Genomic DNA, 22,848 nt, shown 5'->3' with positions numbered 1-22,848 from the left:
CTTAGGGGGATAAAACAGCAATTGGTGGGTTATGAAATATGAAAAGCTGATAACCATTGGCCTAACTAATTATTAATTTAAAATTATTATTGAGCATTTCCTAGGGGCCAGAACCTGTGCTGGATGTTGGGGTTAAGTGTGGCAGAAATGCACAGTCCCTATCCTGGTGGAACTTACGGTCTAGAGATGAAGACATTGAACAAATAATTCTACAGGATAGACCTGAGGAGTCAGTGACACTGGTGATACGTATAGTTAGCCAGGGAGAGTGTGCGTGTGTGTATGTGTGTGCGTGTGCACGTATGTGGGGTGTTCCAGGCAGAAATAAAAGCCAGTGTAAAAACGCTGAGACAGGAAGGAGCAGGTTGCATCCAGGGAACTGAAAGATGTCGGTTCTTCCTGAGAGGGAGGGAGAGTGCATGAGATGAACCTGCAGCATCAGGCAGGGGCCAGCTCACACAGGCTGTGTCATCTTTATCCTTGGAAGAGTGGGAATAAACAAGAGGGGCATGATCAGGTTTGCATTTTGAAAGCTCACTCTGGCTGCAGTGTGCTGGACAGATTGCACAAGGGCACGAGGAGGGGACAGGAGCAGACAAAGGGAAGCCAGTTAGGAGGCCTCTGTAGGAACTCTGGAGCAAGGTGATGGCGGCCTGAGCCAGGGAGATAGAAGTGAAAGGAGTGGAGAGAGAACTGGGCTTGTCTGGCCTGCCCAGTGACTGCAGCTCCAGGCTATCTGTAGGCTCCTGGAATGAACAGCCACAAGGGCATGACCTCCGTAACTTCCTGGGCTTGGGGCTAAGGGACTCAGGCTACTTTGGGTTCTGAGCAGTGCCTGAGAGAATCATCCACTTGCTATCAATAGTAAGACAAGGTTGTCTGTTATCACTGCTAATGTTGAACATATTTTGGAGGTCTCACTAATGAAATAAGAAATTAAATAGTCAGTTTGACTATTACTAAAGAAGGGAAAATTATCTTTTTTTTGTCAGGTTGGATTACAAACTCGGTCTAACAGCAAATGGTTAAAATTAATAACAATTAAAATTAATACTAGAACTTTGAAAGGTAGCTGTAAACAAGATAAATATACAAAAATCAATAGCTTTTCCCTATGTGAACAAATGCAGAGACATTCCATGCTGATGGATGAAGGACTTATTATAAAAATATAAATCTCCTGAAATTACTATATAAATTTAATCCTCTTCTAGTCGGAATCCCAGTGCGTGTGTGTTTGTGTGCCTGTGTGTGTGCTTAAATCAGGATTAAATGATTTTAAAGATTTTATTTTTCCTTTTTCTCCCCAAAGCCCCCCATCACATAGTTGTGTATTTTCAGTTGTGGGTCCTTCTAGTTGTGGCATGTGGGATGCCGCCTCAGCATGGCCTGATGAGTGGTGCCATGTCTGAGCCCAGGATCCGAACCAGTGAAACCCTGGGCCGCCGAAGCAGAGTGTGCAGACTTAACCACTCAGCCACGGGGCTGGCCCCTGGGATTAAATGATTTTAAAGGCCTAACTTGATGATTAAGTTATGTAGATTTCTATGACTTTGCTTAATTTTTGTCCATTTGATCTGTCTCATATGGAGAATAGTGTGTTAAATTCTCCCTATAGTGTGTTTCTCTCTATTTTTCTTTGCTTTTCTGCTTTATATAGGTGACACATTTACTATCCCCAGCCAAGGATAACCTCTCTCTTTACTTATGACACCATAGATTAATAATTTTGCCTGTTTTGTCCCTAAATAAATAGAATCATGTAGCATACGTGCTTTTTTTGGTTCTGGCTTCTTTTGGTCAACAGTATGTTGTAAGATTCATCCACACGGCTGCATGTGGTTATAGATTGTTCACTGCGGTGTTTCATCTCCTTGTATTTGTATACTACAACTTATTTATCCTTTCTACTATTGTTGGACTTCTGCGTAGTTTCGAGTTTTGGGCTGCAGCAAATGGAGTTACTGTGAACGTTCTTGTACATATCTTTTGGTACGTATTTGTGTGCATATCTGCTGAATATACACCAAGAAGTGGAATTTCTAGGTTGCACAGTGCCAATCGACATTTCCACGTCTCACTCCTAAGTATGAACAGATAGCCAAGGTCACCAAACATTTGAGGAAAGCCTGTGTGAAAGACACAAGCAAACACACATGCAGCAAACGAACCGACAAATACAGGTGTATCTGGTTTTTCTTTCTCCAGTCCCAAAGGACTTCATCCTCAGGCATGGCCTGACCCTTCTGTTGTCTTCCTTAAACATCATGGTAATAATAAACGTTGAGGGGCTGGCCTGGTGGTGTGTAGTGATTAAGTTTGCATGTGCTGCTTCGGTAGCCTGGGGTTTGCAGGTTTGGATCCCGGGCGTGGACCTACACACCGCTCATCAAGTCACACTGTGGTGGCATCCCGCATACAAAATAGAGGAAGATTAGTACAGAAGTTTGCTCAGGGCCAATCTTCCTCACCAACAAATAAAGAAATAAACATTGGAGTGGGTCCAGTAGCCATCATTGTACATGTAGAGTTTTTAGGCTGTTGGCCTGTGGTGCCGGTTTGTCACATTTTACCGCTCCTTTTGGAACTGAAGGCTGATGCACTTTTCCTTTTGGGTTTTGGTGTCATACGTGTAGAAAATTTCTTCAATTTTGGTGGACACCATCCTGGTTACATACAGCCTACTGCATGCCTTAAAGGCATTGCTAGCTGCAGGGCAAAACAGGCTGGTTTCCCAGAACAGGGATGGTTGGAAGGTGGTCTTGTCGATGTTGGCCAGGACGATGTTACCTGCCTTCTTCAGTTGCCTATATGACCCGGAGGCCTGTGTCTTTGACAGAGAAGTCCAGATGTTGATAGGAAGAAAAACTACAGGCAAAGCGATTGTTGTAAGCTGTATTTGGCAGGAGGCTGGCTTGGACCTTGTTGGAAGTGACCCTCGCCCAACTCATGTTAGTGTTGATATAGTTATAAGAAAGCTGGTTCTTGTCATGATCACTCCAGAGCCATGTCCTTGAATTAACAGGCCTGTGGAGATGACAGCACTGGGCTGTTTTAATTTGGTGTTGTCTTGGTGTATGGAATGGCTAAGGATGACACGGGAAGAATGCATGATGCTTGGATACAGTGCCTTCCTGTCTGGTTCCGGGTAGAGGTCCTTCCCCAGCTTCCAGGTTTTGACAGGATGGTGCGGAGAACGAAAGGCTGGCTGAGGTTGCGGATGCCTCCGTTGGCACAGAGCCCTGGGGGATGTGAAAGGGATGGCCTCAGGATTTGTAGACATGGTGCACAGCTGCAGACAGTGCTGGCCCACAGCAAGTGTTCTAAAGGTGTTGGGGAGGAAATGATAGAAGGAAGCTGACTAGTGACCACTCTATCATGGACGGAAAGAACTTTGAGAAAGGAGACCTCAAAACTTTATTTTAGGGGTGCCCATTTTGTGGGGTTCCCAAACCTTGGGCTCTTCTTGGGTCATTGTATAAATCTGCTCGGGCTGCCATAACAAAACACCACAGACTGTGAGGCTTAGACAACAGAAATTTATTTCCTCGCAGTTCTGGATGCTAGAAGTCCAAGATCGAGTGTCAGCAGGTTTGGTTTCTCTGAGGCCTCTCTCCTTGGCTGGCAGACGGCCACCTTCTGGCTGTGTCCTCACGTTTCCTCTGTGCGTGTGCATCCCTGGTGTCTCCTCCTGTCCTTTCAAGGATACCAGTCATATTAGATTCGGGCCCACTCATATGAACTCATTTAACACCAATTACTTCTTTAAAGGCCCTATCTCCAAATGCAGTCATATTCTAAGGTGTTGGGGATTAGGGCATCCACATGTGAATTTTGGGGGGGCATGATTCGGTCAATAAGAGTCATCTGTTGAGGAGATGATCTCAGTAGGTACTTTGACCACTGGAGAGAAAAAGCACAGCCACAGCTCAGAGGTCCCAGGGACCTGGGTTTCTAGGTCACTTGAGTTAGGGTGTCACGGCCTTGAGTTGTGGTCCTGGGGTTCACGAGCAAACCTGCTGATACCGTGTTAAGGTGGGGTGTCGGGAACAGCCCTCTGAGGGGGGTTCCTGTCCCATCCATGTCAGATGTTGCCGTGTGTCCTCTGGAATTTGGACTTGGACTTGCTGGAGACCCAGAATGCATCACCGCCAGCTGGACCGCGATCACCAGGATGATGAAAAGGCGTCTACCTGCCCTGCGTCATCGATTTCCCAGGACTGTGGGACATCGTCTTTTAGGAGTTAAATCTTTGCTCACCTCACCCACAATCCAAGTATGCTCTATTTTTTAAGACAACGGTTAGGTTTCCTTCTGCTCTATTTGACTGGAAGCTCCTCGAGACCAGGAAGCGTATCTGTAATTTCTTGGGTAAACATTGCTCTTCTACGGCCTAATGTCAAACTCAACCCATACTGATTACATGATAAGTATTGCTGGCAGAAAGATGCGAGAGTTACGTGTTAGGAAAAGAGGATAGTAGAAAGTAAACTCCTGGAAATAAAACGTCAGCCTCACTTTACTGTATTTAAGGATAAGTAAGTTAGAATAGGTCTCCCTACACGATTATTAAATTTGCAAATATAAAATAGTAAAACCCAATGCTGGTGAAGCTGTGGGTAACAGGTTTACTCACAATAGTTACAAGTTACTGTTTGTGTCATATATGTACTGAATATGTGTATGTACATAATACTGTTCATATTGTATATTAGCATTACCCTTTAGAAGAACAATTTAAGAATGTTTAGCACAGGCTATAAGACTATTGATAACTATGATCTATATTTTTATTTTTTGTAAAATTCATGAGTTACTTTGGAGGCACAAACAAACAAAAACAAAAATATAAGGATGCTGGCTGCCTTTCTTACCAATGTTGGGTCTCTCATCCCCAGGGACACACTACCCTGGGGTTCTTCCAGTTTCTGTTGCCATTGAGTTGCTCAGTTTGGAGCTCCAGGACATGCCTGCTGTCACAGGGTCCAGTGCTTCTTGCCTCTGAGTGAGGGACGGCTCTGGGAGAAATCTCAGGGCCTGGGCAGGGGAGACCCAGACCCTCTCAGCGCCGTGCGTCATCCCCTTGCCCCCTGGGCCTGCCTGACCAGAGCTAAGTCTTCAGAAAAGTGAAACGAGGCTCTTCAAACTGAGCGACAGCCAAGTGATGCTGGGTCAGTCTCGGGACCTCTCTGGGCCTTTCTCATCTCAAAAAGCAGGGCTTGTAGTTAGAGCTGAGGGACTTTAGTTGTTTTCTGGTCCAGCTGCCTCAGTGACAAACATGCAAAAACAGCAGCAGCTAATGTTCCTTTACTGAGTGCCGGGCACTGTCCTAAGGACTTTGTAGATATTGACTTATTGATTGAATGATTATTTCTCCCAACAGCCTTATGAAGTTAGCAATAGTATCTTCCCGATTTTATAGATGTTGAGACCGAGGCTCAGAGAGATGAAATAACTTGCCCCAAGTCACATCACTAGCAAGTGGCTGAGCTGGCTCCCAACTCAGGCCATCTGACTCCACACCTTTCACCCTCAGATGCTACACAGGGGCTTTCAAACTGTTTTGAGCATGGCACACAGTGAGAAGTCATTATTTATTTATTTATTTGATTTTATTGAGTTAATGATAGGTTACAATCTTGTGAAATTTCAGTTGTACATTATTGTCTGTCAGTCGTGTTGTAGGTGCACCCCTTCACCCTTTGTGCCCACCCCCACCCCCCCTTTCCCCTGGTAGCCACTCATCTGTTCTCTTGGTCTACATTTTTAAATTCCTCATATGAGTGGAGTCACACAGAGATTGTCCTTCTCTATCTGGCTTATTTCACTTAACCTAATTCCCTCATGGTCCATCCATGTTGTTGCAAATGGGACGATTTTGTCCTTTTTTATGGGTGAGTAGTATTCCATTGTATATATATACCACATCTTCTTTATCCATTCGTCTGTTCATGGGCACTTAAGTTGCTTCCACATCTTGGCTATTGTAAATAATGCTGCAGTGAACATTGGGGTGCATGGGACTTTTAGAATTGCTGACTTCAAGTTCTTTGGATAGATACCCAGTAGTGGGATGGCTGGATCGTATGGTAATTCTATTTTTAATTTTTTGAGGAATATCCATACTGTTTTCCATAGTAGCTGCATCAATTTGCATTCCCACCAGCAGCGTATGCGGGTTCCTTTTTCTCCACAACCTCTCCAGCATTTGTTACTATTTGTTTTGGTTATTTTTGTCATTCTAATGGGTGTAAGGTGGTATCTTAGTGTAGTTTTGATTTGTATTTCCCTGATGACCAGCGATGATGAACGTCTTTTCATGTGCCTATTGGCCATCAGTATATCTTCTTTGGAGAAATGTCTGTTCATGTCTCCTGCCCATTTTTTGATCAGGTTGTTTGATTTTTTGTTGCCAAGTTGTGTGAGTTCTTTATATATTATGGATATTAAGCCTTTGTCGGATGTATGACTTGCAAATATTTTTTCCCAGTTAGTGGGTTGTTTTTTTGTTTCAATCCTGTTTTCCCTTGCCTTGAAGAAGCTCTTTAGTCTGATGAAGTCCCATTTGTTTATTCTTTCTATTGTTTCCCTTGTCTGAGAACACATGGTGTCCGAAAAGATCCTGTTAATACTGATGTCAAAGAGTGTACTGCCTACATTTTCTTCTAGAAGCCTTATGGTTTCAGGTCAGTGAGAAGTCATTTTAACATGAGCACCCAATAGGCAGGCACAACTGAAAAACAAGTTTCACCCAACATACGATGCACATTGATGTTTTCGATGCTATTCTATTTCATATCATTCCAAGAAGCCCAGGTCTTGATGCACTAAATTGATCTCAACTGATTTGAGGACCCTGCACGACTTGAGGAAGGCACTGTACTGTCCATACTACTCTTCAGAGACCGTGAGTGGTGTCATGAATTGTTCAAGGTCACACATCCGTAGATGGCAGAGCTGGGTCTAGAACCCCGGTCACCAGGATCGAAGTCCAGGGCGCCTTCCCTGCACCATCGTGGGAGGCCTGTGGCTGCTGCGTCTTCTCGGTGTGAAATAACCTCTTCCTGGGAGGTCACTGGGTCAGGGTGCATAGGGCAGAGGTTAAGGCTCTGCAGAAGCAGTGTACAAAGGCCCCCTTACCTGACCGAGGACCCCACTGGGGCACCTGCTCCCCACGCCCCCACGCCTTGCTCAGGGTCAGGCCCAGGTGCTGTAGCACCACCAGCTCTGCCCCGCAGTCTGGAGATCACAGCAGGGGGGCATCTGGCTTCATTTCAAGCTCGTCCGCATGCTTAGTTAGGCTAGTGATCTTTTGCACATATTGAACAATTATCTTCCCATCACTTTCCAGCTGTTAGAGGAACGTGCGTCAGACTCATCCATTGGCTACGGTGCTCTGAGTCAGCTGACCTCAGATCTTTGCTTAGGGGCTGTCCGCCTCACATTCCCGCGCTGTCATTTTTAACATCCTTTCCCTTCCTCTAGCCTTCAAAGTCCAGCTGAAGCCCCACTTCTGCCCTAGTTTCTTCCCTGCCCACTCTGCCCTCACAAATCCTTCCCTTCTCTGAAGAACTTACTGTCCTCACTATGCATGTGGTACATTCAATAAACTGGCTTGTTTCATATTACATTGTATTTCATGAACGTAGAGACCTCGGCTTGCATCCAGGACACATCACTTACTGTGCGTCTTCAGTAAGTCACTTAACTTCTCCTTCCCCATCAGAAAAATTGCCACCTTTTAGGGCTGTTATGAGGACTACAGGAGGTAATGTCTGAAAATGTCCAACAAATTGTATGATCCTTATTATTCATCAAACAAACCTTTACCACGTCCTTACCATGTGCAGATACGGTGCTTTCCTCGTTGAAAAATTGGGCTGCCTCAGGTTGTGTTAAGTTCTCTGGAAATACAGTAGAAGAAATCCTGGTCCCTGCAATTGGCAGGCATGTTATACTCATGTGACACTGGGCAGTGTATGACTAAGTGTAGAAAGGAGCCTGGTCTGTAACAGATGTTAGAGGAGTCAGAGTTGCATGTATGTGGGAAGTAGACCAAACGCCAAGAACACCGGGATTTTGCTTGTTGGATGCTCTCGCCAGTGCCTGGAGCCCTGCTTGCCCTGGGTGCTCAGTAAGTAAAAGTGAGTGATGAATGACTTGGAGAGACCTTCCATATGTCTGGGCCACGCTCCTCAAACAGTCTGGGAGAGGAGAGGAGAGGGACTGACCCCCACAAGGTCCTGGGGAATCGGGGGTGAGCTGGGATGAGACCCTCCCGGCCATTTTCTTCAGGGCAGCCTTCCCTCTGCTGCCGGCCGGGGCGGGAGGCTCAGGTGAGACGTGCGCTGTAATCCTAGTCCAAGGATTCCGTGCACTTGTGATAACTTAGGTGAGGATTAGGCTGGTGTCTCTTTTAAACCATGCGAGGAGCCCCCAGATGGTACGGAATATAAACAGGGTTATATGGGAAATTTTTCTTCCATTTGAAAGTAGTCCAAGAATTTTAAAGCACTCTTTCGAAACAATCAACTTGCTAATTATAAATTATTCTTGTGTATTTTATCACCATTAATTAATTGGCAGCTACTGTAGCCTAGCAAGTTCCACACAGTTTTCTTATAAATGCATAGGATCCTCAACTTCAAGACTTTAAAAATATTCTGCATTCATGTGAGTGTTTTCCTGAATTGTGAATTTGAGAGAGACGCCTTCCCTCCAGTGCCTCCACCGCATCACACACAGAGGAACGAAGGAAAATGTGAAACACATAAGAATAGCCCACAATCCCCTATGCCCGCATTACCCACAGTCCCACTTTCCCCAGACCTCTGTTCTGAACCTTTTGGTCTAATTCCTTCTAGTTGGTCTTTTTTCCTCTGCTTCCCCAGCTAAGTTAGTTGAGCTCATCTTGCATATTTAATTTTGCCACCTGTTTCTTTAACTAACCTTAAAATGTGAGTTTTTCTCCCTTCATTTCAACTTCTTTGTAAGTCATTCTAAATAGTGGCACGATGTATAGCATGTAGCTGATGCAGGATTTTAAAGTGATTGTTACTGCACCAGGTTTGTTTTTGCCCGCCGCCCAGAAAGCCAAACACCAAGACGATGAGATTGCAGCAGAGAGAAGGTTTACTCACAAGGCAGCCATGTGAGGAAGCGGGAGCATGAGCCTCAAATTCGCCTCCCCGAAAATAGAGACTCAGGGATATTTCTGGGAAATGGGGCATTCTTCATCTCATTCACTGAATTCTTCAGCTCCAGAACATCTGTTTATTTATTTATTTAAAAAATTTCAATCTCTTTGGTAAAGAACTCCTGTTCATTAATTTTTTCCTTTATTTCATTGAATCGTCGTCCTGAATTTCTTGTAGTTCATTGAATTTCTTCATACAACTATTTTGAATTCTTTTTCGGTTAGATTGCAATATTCCATGCCTTTGAGTTCAGTTGCTGAAGAATTGTCATTTTCTTTTTGTGATACCATATTCCTTGATTTTTTCATAGCGTTTGTACATTTAAGCTACTACTTTCAAATTGGGAGCATCTCCTTAACTAAGGTTTTATGTCATCTTTGGTTCTTAAAATTCAATAGCCTCTGGGTATTGGAAACCTTTCTTTTGTATTCCAGAAGGTGGCGCTATAGCTCCTGTTTGTGGTTTCCCCCTTTCCCATTGGCCTTGGCCTATCTGAACACTCTCAGTGTCTACTGGAGCTAGCTCTTGCAAATGCACTGGGGAGCACACACAAGGAGGCAGCTGAGCAGGGAAGTATGTGGGGGTTTAGCACTTGGGGCTTTGGGGCTGCCTGTGGGCCCAGTGGGGGGATCCTTGAGTGGGGTACTACCAGAGGTTTGTGGGTGGACTTCCTGCTGAAGTCTTGAAGCAGACAACAGAAAATGTGTTCCTTTAGTGCTCTTTATTATTTTTATCTGCTTCCTTGCCTTTCTCCTCCTTCCTCCCAGTCATGGAGGTCCCTCGTCAGAAATCTGAGTGCTGATGGAGAAAAACGGGTTTCTCCAGCTGCAACCTGCCCAACTGGGACAGCTGGGCATTCACCACAAAAATTAACCCAAAATGGATTAAAGACTTGATTTTAAGACCTGAAACCATGAAACTTCTAGAAGAAAACATAGGCAGTACCTTCTTTGTCATCAGTCTTAGCAGCATCTTTTTGAATACTATGTCTCACTAGGCACAGGAAACAAAAGAGAATATAAACAAATGGAACTACATCAAACTGAAAAGCTTCTGCACAGCAAAGGAAACCATCAACAAAATGAAAAGACAACCTAACAATTGGGAGAAGATATTTGCAAACCGTATATCTGATAAGGGGTTAATATCCAAAATATATAGAGAACTCATACATCTCAATAACAGAAAAACCTAAGAACCCAATTTAAAAATGGGCAAATGATCTGAACAGACATTTTTCCGAAGAAGCTATACAGATGGCCGAGAGGCACATGAAAAGATGTTCAACATCACTAATTATTGGGGAAATGCAAATCAAAACTACAACGAGATATCACCTCATGCCCATCAGAATGGCTAGACAAGAATGGCAAGACAAGAAATAATAAATATTGGAGAGGATACAGAGAAAAGGAAACCCTCATACACTGCTGCTGGGAGTGCAAACTGGTGCAATCACTATGGAAAACATTATCGAAATTCCTCAAAAAATTAAGAATAGAACTACCATACCATCCAGCTATTCCACTACTGGGTATTTATCCAAAGAACATGAAAACATGAATGTGTAAAGATGTATGTGACTCTATGTTCATTGCAGCATTATTCACAATAGCTAAGACTTGGAAGCAACTTGAGAGCCCATCAAGGGACAAATGGGTAAAGAAAATTTGGTATATACACAATGGAATACTATTCAGCCATAAAAAAGATGAAATCTTGCCATTTGCAACCATATGGATGGACCTTGAGAGTATCGTGCTAAGCTAAATAAGTCAGAGGGAGAAAGTCAAATACCGTATGATTGCACTCATAAGTAGAAGAAAACAACAACAACAACAAACAAACGCATAGATACACAGATTAGGTTAGTCGTTACCAGAGGGGAAGGGAGGTGGGAGAAAGGGGTGACTGGGCACATGTGTATAATGATGGATGGTAATTAGTCTTTGGGTGGTGAATAGGATGTAATCTACACAGAAGTCAAAATAAAATGATGTACACCTGAAATTTACATAATGTTATAAACCAATGTTACCTCAATAAAAAATATATAAATAAATAAATAAGAAAGAGAAGAGAGGGAGGGGAGAAGAGATTATTTAAATTAAGAGCTGAAAACTTTCCAAACTTGGGGAAGGACTTTGACATACAAGTTCACAAAGCTAATAGAACACCCTATTATTTCAGTGCACAAACACCTTTTCCAAGACACATTATAAAGAAACTGTCAAAAATCAATGATAAAGAAAAAAATCTTGAAGGCAGCCGGGAGTAGAAGACAGTAATCTACAAAGGAATCCCCATTAGTTACCAGTGGATTTCTCAGCAGAAACTCTATAGGCCAGGAGAGCGGAATGACATATTCAAAGTATTGAGAGATATAAATTGCCAGCCAAGAATATTTTATCTGGCAAAGTTATCCTTCAGGTACTGAAGGGAAATTAATGCTTTCCCAGCCAAATAAAAGCTGAGGGAATTCACCACCACTAGACCTGCCTTGCAAGAAATGCTCAAAGGACTTCTACAAGATGAAATGCAAAGACGCTAATCAATGGCATGAAACATATGAAAAGTGCAAACACTCTGGTAAAGGGGAAAAATAGACAGACTGTACGGATTCTCCCCCGGGGCCTCTGGAGGGAGCACTGCCCTGCTGACACCTTGCGTTTGGCCCAGTGATACTGATTTCAGACTTCTGGCCTCCAGAACTGTGAGACAATAAATTTCTGTTAAGTCATCAAGTTTGTGTTGGTTACAACAGCCACAGGAAATGAATACCTCCCAAATATGTGGAGTTTGGGGGTTCACACGCTAAGAAGCCTTGATTGGAGCCAACATCTGAGGTGCTGAAGCGATATGGCCCCACGGTTGCCTGCCCTCCCTCCTTCCTGCTGTCTTCTGCTCTGCTTCTCTCTTCTGCCCTAGATAAGCCCCCACAGTGAGGTGAAAAAATGAGGAAGTATCTCTACAGGAGGGATGAGGGTGGAGAGAGGGTTTATATCAGTCCTACAACCCCAAGCATGAATAACTCCCCCCTCTTTTTTCATCCACACACGAACACTCAGGGAAATATTCTGATTGGTCTTCTTGGGTCACATGCCCAATATTTAGGCCAATCATCACTGAGGCCAGCAGTAGGGCTCAGTACTGTGATTGGCAGCCCCGTCAGAACCCCATGGAGTGCCAGAAGGATAATGCATCAAAGGAAAGACAGGGAGATGGGCTCAGGGTGCTATCCTCAGAAAGGATGAAACGGATGTTGGGCAAAGCAACAGAAATCGAGATAAATATGTAATTCCTCTGTAAATGGAAAACTATACTTTTTCTCAGCCTCCGTGACCATTCTCAGAATCCCTCTGTGACGTTTAAATCAGAGTCAGGATCACAGACTTAGAATGTGAAGCAATGGCAGAGGTCATCTGGACCAATCTCCTCATTCTACTAGGAAACTGAGGCCCAGAGGAGGAGATCAATTTTCCCAAGGTCACACTGCTAGGAGGCTGCAGAATTAGGACAGAAGCTAGATCTGCTCTTTGGCTTCTCTGTCTCTGCCAGCAGTTAGCACGCTGTCTACCCTCAAGCACCTGCTACCCTGAATCTGGCCCCGGGGTCCAGGCTGGTTCTCCTGGAGTCTTTGTCTCTCTCCCCATCTCTCCGTCTCCCCACCTAGGAAGGTAGCTGTGGAAAGGATGCACTGGGACTGAGCATTTCAGCCCCAGCTATGCCATTCCCCTTGTGTGACTTTTGAACCCCATTTCTTTACCTGTACATTAGGGTTAGGAATTCTTGCTGGAAAGCATTGTTGTGTGGATAGAGTGGGATGTGTCTGAAATTACCAGCACCATGAACATGATTCTATCCTTTGCCTGTTTGCTGAATTTGCGTTGTTGGCAGTGACTTTGCCTAGTTCCTAAGACCCCTGTCTGCAGTAACTCAGCTTATTCAAATGAATTTTCTTTGCTTCTTGCCTAGTTTCAAGCTGCTGCATCTTTGTCCTTCCTTTTTCCAAGTCCACGTGTTAACTAGACTTTTCTGCACCTTATCATTTTTTTTGATATTGATCAAGATCAAACCAGATCAAAATATTATTTTGTGTTGTTTTTCTATCATCGGTTACTCATTCCTTTCTGTCCTCATCTAATAAAGAAGCAACCTTTTCCTTTATTCTCCTCTTTTTTGCAATATATTTGAAGACTGCTTTTGTTCCCTTTTATATGCTCGGTTCACAAATTACGTTTCATTTTTTGCTTTGGTTTTCTGGGTGTTGTCTCTCTAAGCCTTCGCCTGTGTACCTCTCTTTTCCTTCTGAAAAAGAAGGTTCCACTTAAAAAAATAATCATTTCTGGGGTATCACGTTGACTACAACAATGCACAGTTCATGGAAAACAACCATTAATTGGTGATGAAGACAGTTAATTTAGGGTTTTTTGGTTCTTATGAATTCACTCACTCAGCCTTGAATTTACGTTGCAGTTTTGTTGGTCTGATTTAGGGAAAGAACGTGTTCTTGTCGGAGGTTCTAGTTGGAAGTTACGGAGGGTAGCTCTTTTGGAAGGCGTGTTGGGAAGCCCCCGGTTGTCTGGGAAGGCTGGGAATCAGTCTGGGCAGATATGGAGGCCAGGCAGCCAGAACTGCAGAGATGGCACCACGGACCAGCCCAATGATGATAGGGCTGCCACCACTGCTGTTAGACACTGGACACCCGAATTGCCTGGCCTCACTGCCAGACGCGGGCATGGGCTGTGGGCAAGGCCACCCTGCTGGCCCTGGAAACTGAGTGCTGCCACCAGGGTGGGATCTCCATGATCCCCACTTCTCTGGAAGGTTGGGTCCCAAGATTGGGTCACACGTCCTTGTCACAGCTTCCATGGGGAGATGTGAGTTATAAAAATAACTATCGGATATTGATGGCAGAAGCCCCATTATTCAGCGGTGACTGGTGCATTGCACGTTACTTCTGTGTATCTGTGTGTTGGATGGGGGAGCAGAGGATGTGTAATTTGGTAATCCCTCAGAAGTGCCAGTTAAAACTTTCTGCTCTGTTACTGATAGGGTGGTTCAATGGAAACATTATTGCAAGTGTAACCTAATAGAACAATTTCTAAAAAATTTTTTAGAAATTGGAGAGCCCATCTCTAAAATTTGCCAGCAGTTTTCTGTCGCTGGACGGCCACTGTCAGTTCACCCTAGGATAAAATCTGGTCGTTCTGGAATAATCTAACTTAACACCTTCAAGATACACAAATGGAAAGCAAGTAACTAGCTCATTGCTCTGTGGAAGTAGGATGGCCAAACAATTTTACTTAACCAGGGCCTGAGGTCCACCTGTGCAGGGTGTGGGGCCCCATGGCCACTCCCACGGATGCATTGGTAGGTGGAGCTTAGTAGTTGCTGGATAAGGTGTGGCATGGTTGGAAAGGAAGGAATCAAGACTCAGCCCTCTTTACTTTGAGATTTTGAAACATGTTGGAATGGACTGGGGCAGTCATGATCACCAAAGTGGCAAGGAAAGGAAATGGGAAAAGATTTTAAAAGGTCCTGTGATGATAATTCACTGTATTATTATCTATTGCTATGTAACAAATTGCCTCCAAAACTCAGCGACTTAAGACAGCAAACATTTATTATCTTAGTTTCTGTGGGTCAGGAATTTGGGAGTGGCTTAGCTGGCTGGTTTAGGCTTATGGTCTCTCATGAGGCTGTGGTCAAGATGTCAACTGGGGCTGTGTCATCTGAAGGCCTGAGTGGGGAGGGAGGAGCTGCTTTCAAGATGGTTCACTCAGGGCCATGGACAGGAAGTCGAGATTCTTCACCGGCTGTGATGGGGTGCTTCATTCCATGCCACCTAGACTTCTCCATCTGACATATCTTCACAACATGGTAGCTGATTTCCCTCAGAGTGAGTGATCCAAGAGAGAAAACAAGGAGGGAGTCTCAATGCCTTTTACGGCCCCAGTTTCAGAATCACACTGCGCAGTGCATTGGTGCTTGGCTCAGTTACCATTACACCTTGTACCTCCCTGCAATAGCTCTAGTCATAACTGCATATTTAATTTTTTTTTGAGGTTTCATGAGTATATCTGACATTCATTTGAGTCTCTCTGAGCCTCAGTGGGCTCATCTGTAAAATAGGGGTTTTAGAATGGATGATCGTTTAAGGAGTGGTGAATGTGTGCTTCTCTCTGGACATCCTAATATTATAGCTAGCATACAAGGCATTAGTATTTCTAAGTATTTTCTTGAACATTGAGCTGATCTTGGGCCTGTGAGCCCTCTGGTGTATTATCTGCTCTTTACACTGGGAGCTGATCTCTGCCATGTTTCCCAGACTCCCAGGTCATCTGGCTGTGTGAAGCCAATAGGAGGGCACTGGTGGGAGATTGGAGGGTGGGAGAAGCCAGGGTATTCCTCTCCCTTTTTGCCTCAGGCTGCATCCCCAGCAGCATCTGTGTACCCCCATGGCTCCAGCTCCTGCACGATAGATCTTCTGCTCTCTTGGAAGGTCCCAACTCCTAGACTGTGGTGTCACTACTTTTTCCCTTTGTTCTTCCAGCCTACGAGTGATATTGGCTCCCTGCTTTGCAAAACTTTGGCTGTTTCACTCACCTCTGTTGGCTTCTCAGTCTTCCATCACTTTGTGCATTAACTTCTCTCTGTTGTAAATACTCGGATTGGTATCTGTTTCCTGTTTGGACCCCCTCTTATTACGATATCTCCACAATTGGGTGAGATAGGTAGGGCAGGTACCGTGAGTCCCAAATATAGTTACAGAAACTGAGGCTCAAAGATAGGAAATAATATATGCAAAGAGACTACCCAATAGGAGGTAGACTAGGACCCAGACTTTTGACCCTATATCTGGTACTCTTGACCCCATATCTGATACCAGTGGTTTTGAATGGAGCTTGGGGATTTGATGAGACAAGGGACAAGTAAATCTCCCTGCCCTCGACTGTCCAAAGAACACATTTGACTAGAGCTCCATCTGAACATTCGGACATTTGGAAGAGAGAGCCAGCAGAGTGGGCAGGTGTAGGGGTGGATGAGTTTCTGTTAGGGGCCACATTGGAAAACCAGCCTAATTTTTTTAATACATTCTTAAGGCAGTAGGGAGCCACAGAAGATTTGTTAGTATGGGGACAGTGTGATCAGAACTGAGTATAAAGATGGAGAGTGGCCCAGAGTATGAAGAGCTTGCAGGCACCCAGGCCTGTCCTCAAGGGGCCCTGGCCACACCAGGGTAAATAAACGGCAAAAACCAACTCATTTCTTTAAAGTTTTGTCTTGACTGAGGGTTCTATTTATTTTACTATCTGTGCAAAGGAGTAGATGCTGGGGCCTCCGTAATTATCACAGGAACACTGTTCCTGGGGAAGGAAGTGGAAGGTCCAGTAGGAATCAACTGTGTCCCTGGCCTTTAGATTTAGGCTCCTAGGTTGTTTAAAATAAAGATTTAATGGCATTTGCTTAGGGATACACACATAAGCTCTCTCTTACACACACATATATGTATAGATAGAAAAAGAGCATTAAAAATGCATGACAGGACTTCTACTTCTGACCAAGAGGGAGTAACAGTTTCCAAAATGACCCTCCCACCATAAACTGGCAAAATATATGTAATTTACTTTTTTTGCTTAGAAATTGTAAATATACCCAATACTCAAGGAAATGAGCAGATAAGCCATAGACTGGGAGAAAATATTTGCAAAAGATACATCTGATAAAGAATTATTATCCAAAATATACAAAGAACCCTTAAAAGTCAACAATAAGAAAATGAAGAATCTGATTAAAAATGTGCAAAAGACCTGAACAGACAACTCATCAAAGAAGATATTCAGGTGGCAAATAAACATATGAAAAGATGCTCCATATCATATGTCATTAGGGAAATGCAAATTAGAACAACAGTGAGATACCACTATACATCTATCAGAATTGCCAAAATCCAGAACACTGACAACACCAAACCTGGCAAGGATGTGGAGCAACAGGAACTCTCATTTACTGCAGGTGGGAATGGAAAATGGTACCACCACTATGGAAGACAGTTTGGCAGTTTCTTACAAAACTACACATACTATTACCATATGACCCAGCAGTTGTGCTCCTTAATATATAATACAGTTTCACAGGACTGTGAAACTGTTCTGTATGACACTGTATTGACGGATACATATTATTATATGTTTCTCAAAACCCACAGAATGTATAACACCAAGAGTGAACCCTAATGGAAACTATGGACTTTGGGTGATGATGTGTCAACATAGGTTCATGGATTATAGCTAATGTACCACTGTGGTGCAGGATGTTGACAGTGGGGGAGTCTGTTCATGTCTGGGGGCATGGAGTACATGGGAACTCTCTGTACTTTCTGCTCAATTTTCTGTGAACCTAAAACTACTCTAAAAAGTCTATTTAAAAGGAAAAAGATCTGCCCAATACTCAAAGGCTTCATGAAAACAAGAATATAATGATGGGAGAAATGAATGATTAAAAAAATGAATCAGGTGGAACTTCTAGAGTTGAAATATACAATATCTGAAATTCTAATATTGCTGAATGAGATTAACAACAGAGTGACTAAAGATCAGCAAACTTGTAGACAAAACAATAGAAACCATCCAAAAGGAAGCAACAGAGAAAAAGACTGAAAAAGTGAACAGAACCTTAGTGACCTATTGGACAATATGAAGTTATAGTACCGATGTGTAATCAGACCCTACAATAGAGGGAAGAGAGGAGGAGAAAAAAAGCATTTGAAAAAACAATTAATGAAAAATTGCCAAATATAATGACAACTATAAACCCACATATTCAAGAATATTGACAAAAGCCAAGAAGGATAGACACAAAGAAAACAACACCAAGGCATATCATAATCAAACTGATGAAAATCAGTGATGAGAAAAATCTTAAAAATAACCAGAGAAAAGAGCACATTATATAAAAAACAAGGACTACAAATGACAACAGATGGGGCCAGCCTGGTGGCACAGTGGTTAAGTGCACACATTCCGCTTCTTGGCAGCTGGGGGTTCGCCAGTTTGGATCCCAGGTGCGGACATGGCACTGCGTGGCAAGCCATGCTATGGTAGGCGTCCCACATATAAAGTAGAGGAAGATGGGCATGGATGTTAGCTCAGGGCCAGTCTTCCTCAGCAAAAAGAGGAGGTTTGGCAGCAGTTAGCTCAGGGCTAAGCTTCCTCGAGAAAAAAAAAATGACAACAGACTTATTGTCAGAAATGACACAAGCAAGAACTATAGTGCTGAAAGACAAAAACGACGTTACCTTCAAAATAAATGTGAAATAAAAGACATTTTCAGACAAAAACTGAAAGTATTTGTTGCCATTAGATCTGTACACAAGAAATGCTAAAGGAAGTTGTTCAGGTAGAAGGAAAATGATACCAAATAGAAACTTGGATCTATGCAAATAAATTAAGAGATGTAAAATGATAAATATGTGGGTAAATATAAGACTTTTTTCTCTTTTATTGAATTGCTTTAAAAGATAATTCCAGGTTTAAAGCAAAAACAACAAGAACATGAAAATAAAAACAATAGAACAGAGAATAGAAGTGGAAAATGGAGGTACACTGTTGTAAGATTTATACATTATATACAAAGTGCTATAATATTATTTAAAACTTATTTTGATAAATTAAAGGTGCACACTGTAAATACTTCAGTGACTGAAGAAAAAATGAAAAAAGTTGTAGTTAATAATCCAATTGAGGAGATAAAAAGGAAAACTAAAAACGTACTCAAGTAATCCAAAAGAAGACATGAAAAGAGGAAGAAGAAGAAAGAACAGAAGGGTTAACTAGAAAACAAATAGCAATATAGTAATTTAAACCCAATGATATAGATAATTACATTAAATGTAAATGGTATAAACTCTGATTCAAAAGCAGTGATTGTCAGACTGGATAAAAAGCAAGATCTAACTATTTGCTCTCTATATGAAACTCACTTTAAATATAAAAATACAGGTTATTAAAAGTAAAAAGATGGAAAAAAATATACCATGAAAATACTAATCATATGAAAGCTGGAGTAGCTATATTAATATCAAACAAAGCAGACTTTGGAACAAAGAATATTGCCAGGGATAGAGAGACACTTCATAGTGATAAAGGGGCCAATTCATCAAGAGGACATGGCAGTACCAGATGACTGTGCATTTAATAACAGAGTTTCAAAATACATGAGGCAAAAATGACAGATCTGGAAGGATAAGTAAACAAATCTGAATTATAATTGAAGATTTCTTTGTTTCAGTAATTGATACAACAAACAGGCAGAAAATCAATTAGAATACAGAAAATATAAACAATATTATCAATCAACTTGACCGAATTGTCATTTATAGAGAAGAATACACACTCTTTTTAAGTATACCTGGAACATCATCAAGATAGATCATATGCTGCCATAAAACAAACTTTAATAAATATTAAATAACTAAAATTTAACAGAATTTGTTTTCTGATCACAATGGAAATCAGTTAGAAATTAAAAATAGAAAGATATCTGTAAAATCCCCAAATATTTGGCGATCAAACAATATGCTTCCTGATAATCCAAAACTCAAAAGAAGAAATCATCAGGGAAATTTGAAAAATATTTTGAAATAAATGGAAATAAAAAAACAACACATAAGAATTTGTGGGATGCAGATATATATAAATATATAAAATCTGATATGTATGATACTATGCCATGACCAAAAGTGTATGTTCTGTGACTGCAAAGCTGTGATGTCCAGGTGATATCTACCAGAGGGGGACTCCTATTCCCACCCAGCAGTAACAAGGAGCCATTTCACCCCCAAGTGTCAAAGGAGGCAGGGTAAGGAACCTGAACTTCCACTCCCACCAGGCCGTAATGAGGTAGCACCCCTTCCCCTGGAATGGTGGCAGAGGTCTCCTAAATCAGAGGATTTAAATAAGACTCAGAGTCTCCTAACATTAAAAAAAAAATGGAACTGGAGCAATTGGACACCCATGAGCAAAAAAGTGAAGCTCACCTTGTTTCATATCTTACAAAATTGACTCAAAATGGATCATATATTTAAAAGTAAAGTTACACGACTTTTAGAAGATAATATGGGAGAAAATTTTTGGGACCTAGAGCTTGGTCAGGGGTTCTTAGATGTGACACCAAAGGCATGATCCATAAAAGGAATAGTCAATAAATTAGACTTCAAAAAGAAAAAAAAATTTTTCTCTGCAAAAGATGGTGTTAAGAAGATGAAAAAACAAGCTACAGACTGGGAGAAAATATTTGCAAACTAGAAATCTGACAAACGACTAGTATTTAGAATACAATTTTTAGAAAACTCTAAAAACTCAACAGTAAAAAAGCCAACAATTCAATTAGAAAACGGGGCAAAAGTCATGAAGAGACATGTCACTGAAATATATATACAGATGGAAAATAAGTACATGAAGATATTCAATAGCAATAGCACCAAGGAACTGCAAATTAAAATCACAATGAGGAACAACTACGCCTGTATCAGAACAGCTAAAATACAAATTAATGACAATATCAAATGCTGCTGAGGATGCAGAGAAACTGGACTTTTATAAGATGATTTCCAGGCAGGATGTGGAAAGTGTCAATTAGTTTCTTTTGGCTGCCTATGATAAAGTATGAGAAAATAGAGATGAGCCAAAGAAAGAATTGTTCAGTTTGCTAAAGAATTTAAAACAACTATAGAGAATCCAGGACTTAATGGGCTGGAAAACAAAACTACATTTCAATTCTAGTCCCTCAAGCCAGTAAATTATTTTTGAAGTAATGGTCTCAGGGTAAAGATCAAGTCAAGAGCGTGGCTATAGGACCTTTAGATAAGACTTCTGAAGTTTTATGGTGGTTCCCATTAGACACTCTCAGCTAGACAAAAGGGTTTTAATTTCCCAAAAGCAGTGAGAGGCCTATCTAAAAAGAATTGTGAATATGGCTCCATGGCATGAACAGACCAGAATCAGAGAAACTGGAAACCCACAATATCTTTATGAGAGTTGTATTGGCAAAAGCACCACCAGCTAGGACTAAAAGGCACTGAGACAGTTCAAAGTACTGTATGTTAATAAAAACTAATTAATTGTAGCTACATATATTAACATAGTTATAATCACCAATTGGGTTTATCCTGTGAATGCAAATTTGGTTTAATGTTAGACAACTAAATAAGGTAATTCACCATATTAACAGGGGAAAGGTGAAAAAAATCATTTGCCAAAATTAAAAATTCAATCATTAGAAAAACTCTTAGCAAATTATGTATAGAAGGAATCTTCTTTACCCTAATAAAGGAAACTTAATAATATGTTTTTTAAAAACCTTCAACAACATAATTAATGGTAAGATGTTGAAAGCATTCTCTTTAAGGTCAGGAGCTAGACATAGATGTCAGCTATCATCACATCTATACAACATCATATTAGATGTCTTAACAATTATAATAAGATAAAAAAGTATAAGAATTTGAAAGAAAGAAACATCATTTTCAGATTATACGGTTGTTTGTAAAAAATATCAAACTATTTACAGATAAAATTTTAGAATTAATGAGAGCATTTAGCAAAGTTATTGGATGCAAAATCAATGTTTAAGCCAACTGCATTCCTATATACGAGCAACAACTCAACAGTTCCTCTTGTAAGGGACATATGTACCAAGGGACTTACAGAAGAATGTTCATAGTGTCTCTGTTTATAATAACAAAAACTTGGAAACAACCAAATGGTCACCAGTGGTGAAATGGATCAATAAGTTAGGGTATGTTCATTCAACAGAATACTATACATCAGTAAAAACTAATTAGCTGTAGCAACGTATATGAATATAGGTAATTCTGAAAAAAAAAAAAGGTTGAGTAAAAAAAAAAATCTCAGAATAATAATGCTGCATTATTCCACTTACATAAAATTCAGAACCAAGCAAACAAAAATATATATAGTTTAGTGACACAAATATATGTGGCAAAATTATAAGTAAAAACAACGGACTGAGTAATAAAACATAAGGATGATATCAGAAAGGGATGCTCAGAGGGACTTGAAAGATATGGAAGCTGTTCTATTTCTTAGATTTGGTGGTGAGTTCACTGATGTTCATTTATTATTTTTAAATGGTACATGTGCATCATTTATACTCTGTTCTCTATGATACATTGCACAGCAAAAAACCTTTTAAGACATATTTAATGAGACACCCCCATTATGAAGCCCTCCCCAAACCAACTTCCCCAAAGGAACAGGTGGGTCCCCCTCTCATCTATGTTCCCACAGATTCACCTCTTTGAAAACGTGACAAATTATCTCTCACGGTGTACTTGTGATGTTGCCACCTAAATGGTGAGCTCCTTGAAGACAAGGATTATTCTTCTTAGTCGTCTTCGTATCCTTGGCACTTAGAACAAGGTCTAGTTCATAATATATGCTAATAAAAGACTTGTTTTAGGGGAATGATGAGATTAGTTGTTGCTGAAAGTTGTAAACTATACACAACCATAGGTTCACATGGACAACTTATTTTCTTTTCAAATTTTCCTATTTTATAATCTAGTGGTTTTTCAAGACTTGTTTTCATCCTAATCTTTTTTTTTTTTTTACTTCAATGCTCTAAT

This window comes from Equus przewalskii, chromosome 25 (genome assembly GCF_037783145.1).
Source record: "Equus przewalskii isolate Varuska chromosome 25, EquPr2, whole genome shotgun sequence".
Classification (NCBI taxonomy): domain Eukaryota; kingdom Metazoa; phylum Chordata; class Mammalia; order Perissodactyla; family Equidae; genus Equus; species Equus przewalskii.
This window is presented reverse-complemented; position numbering follows the sequence as displayed.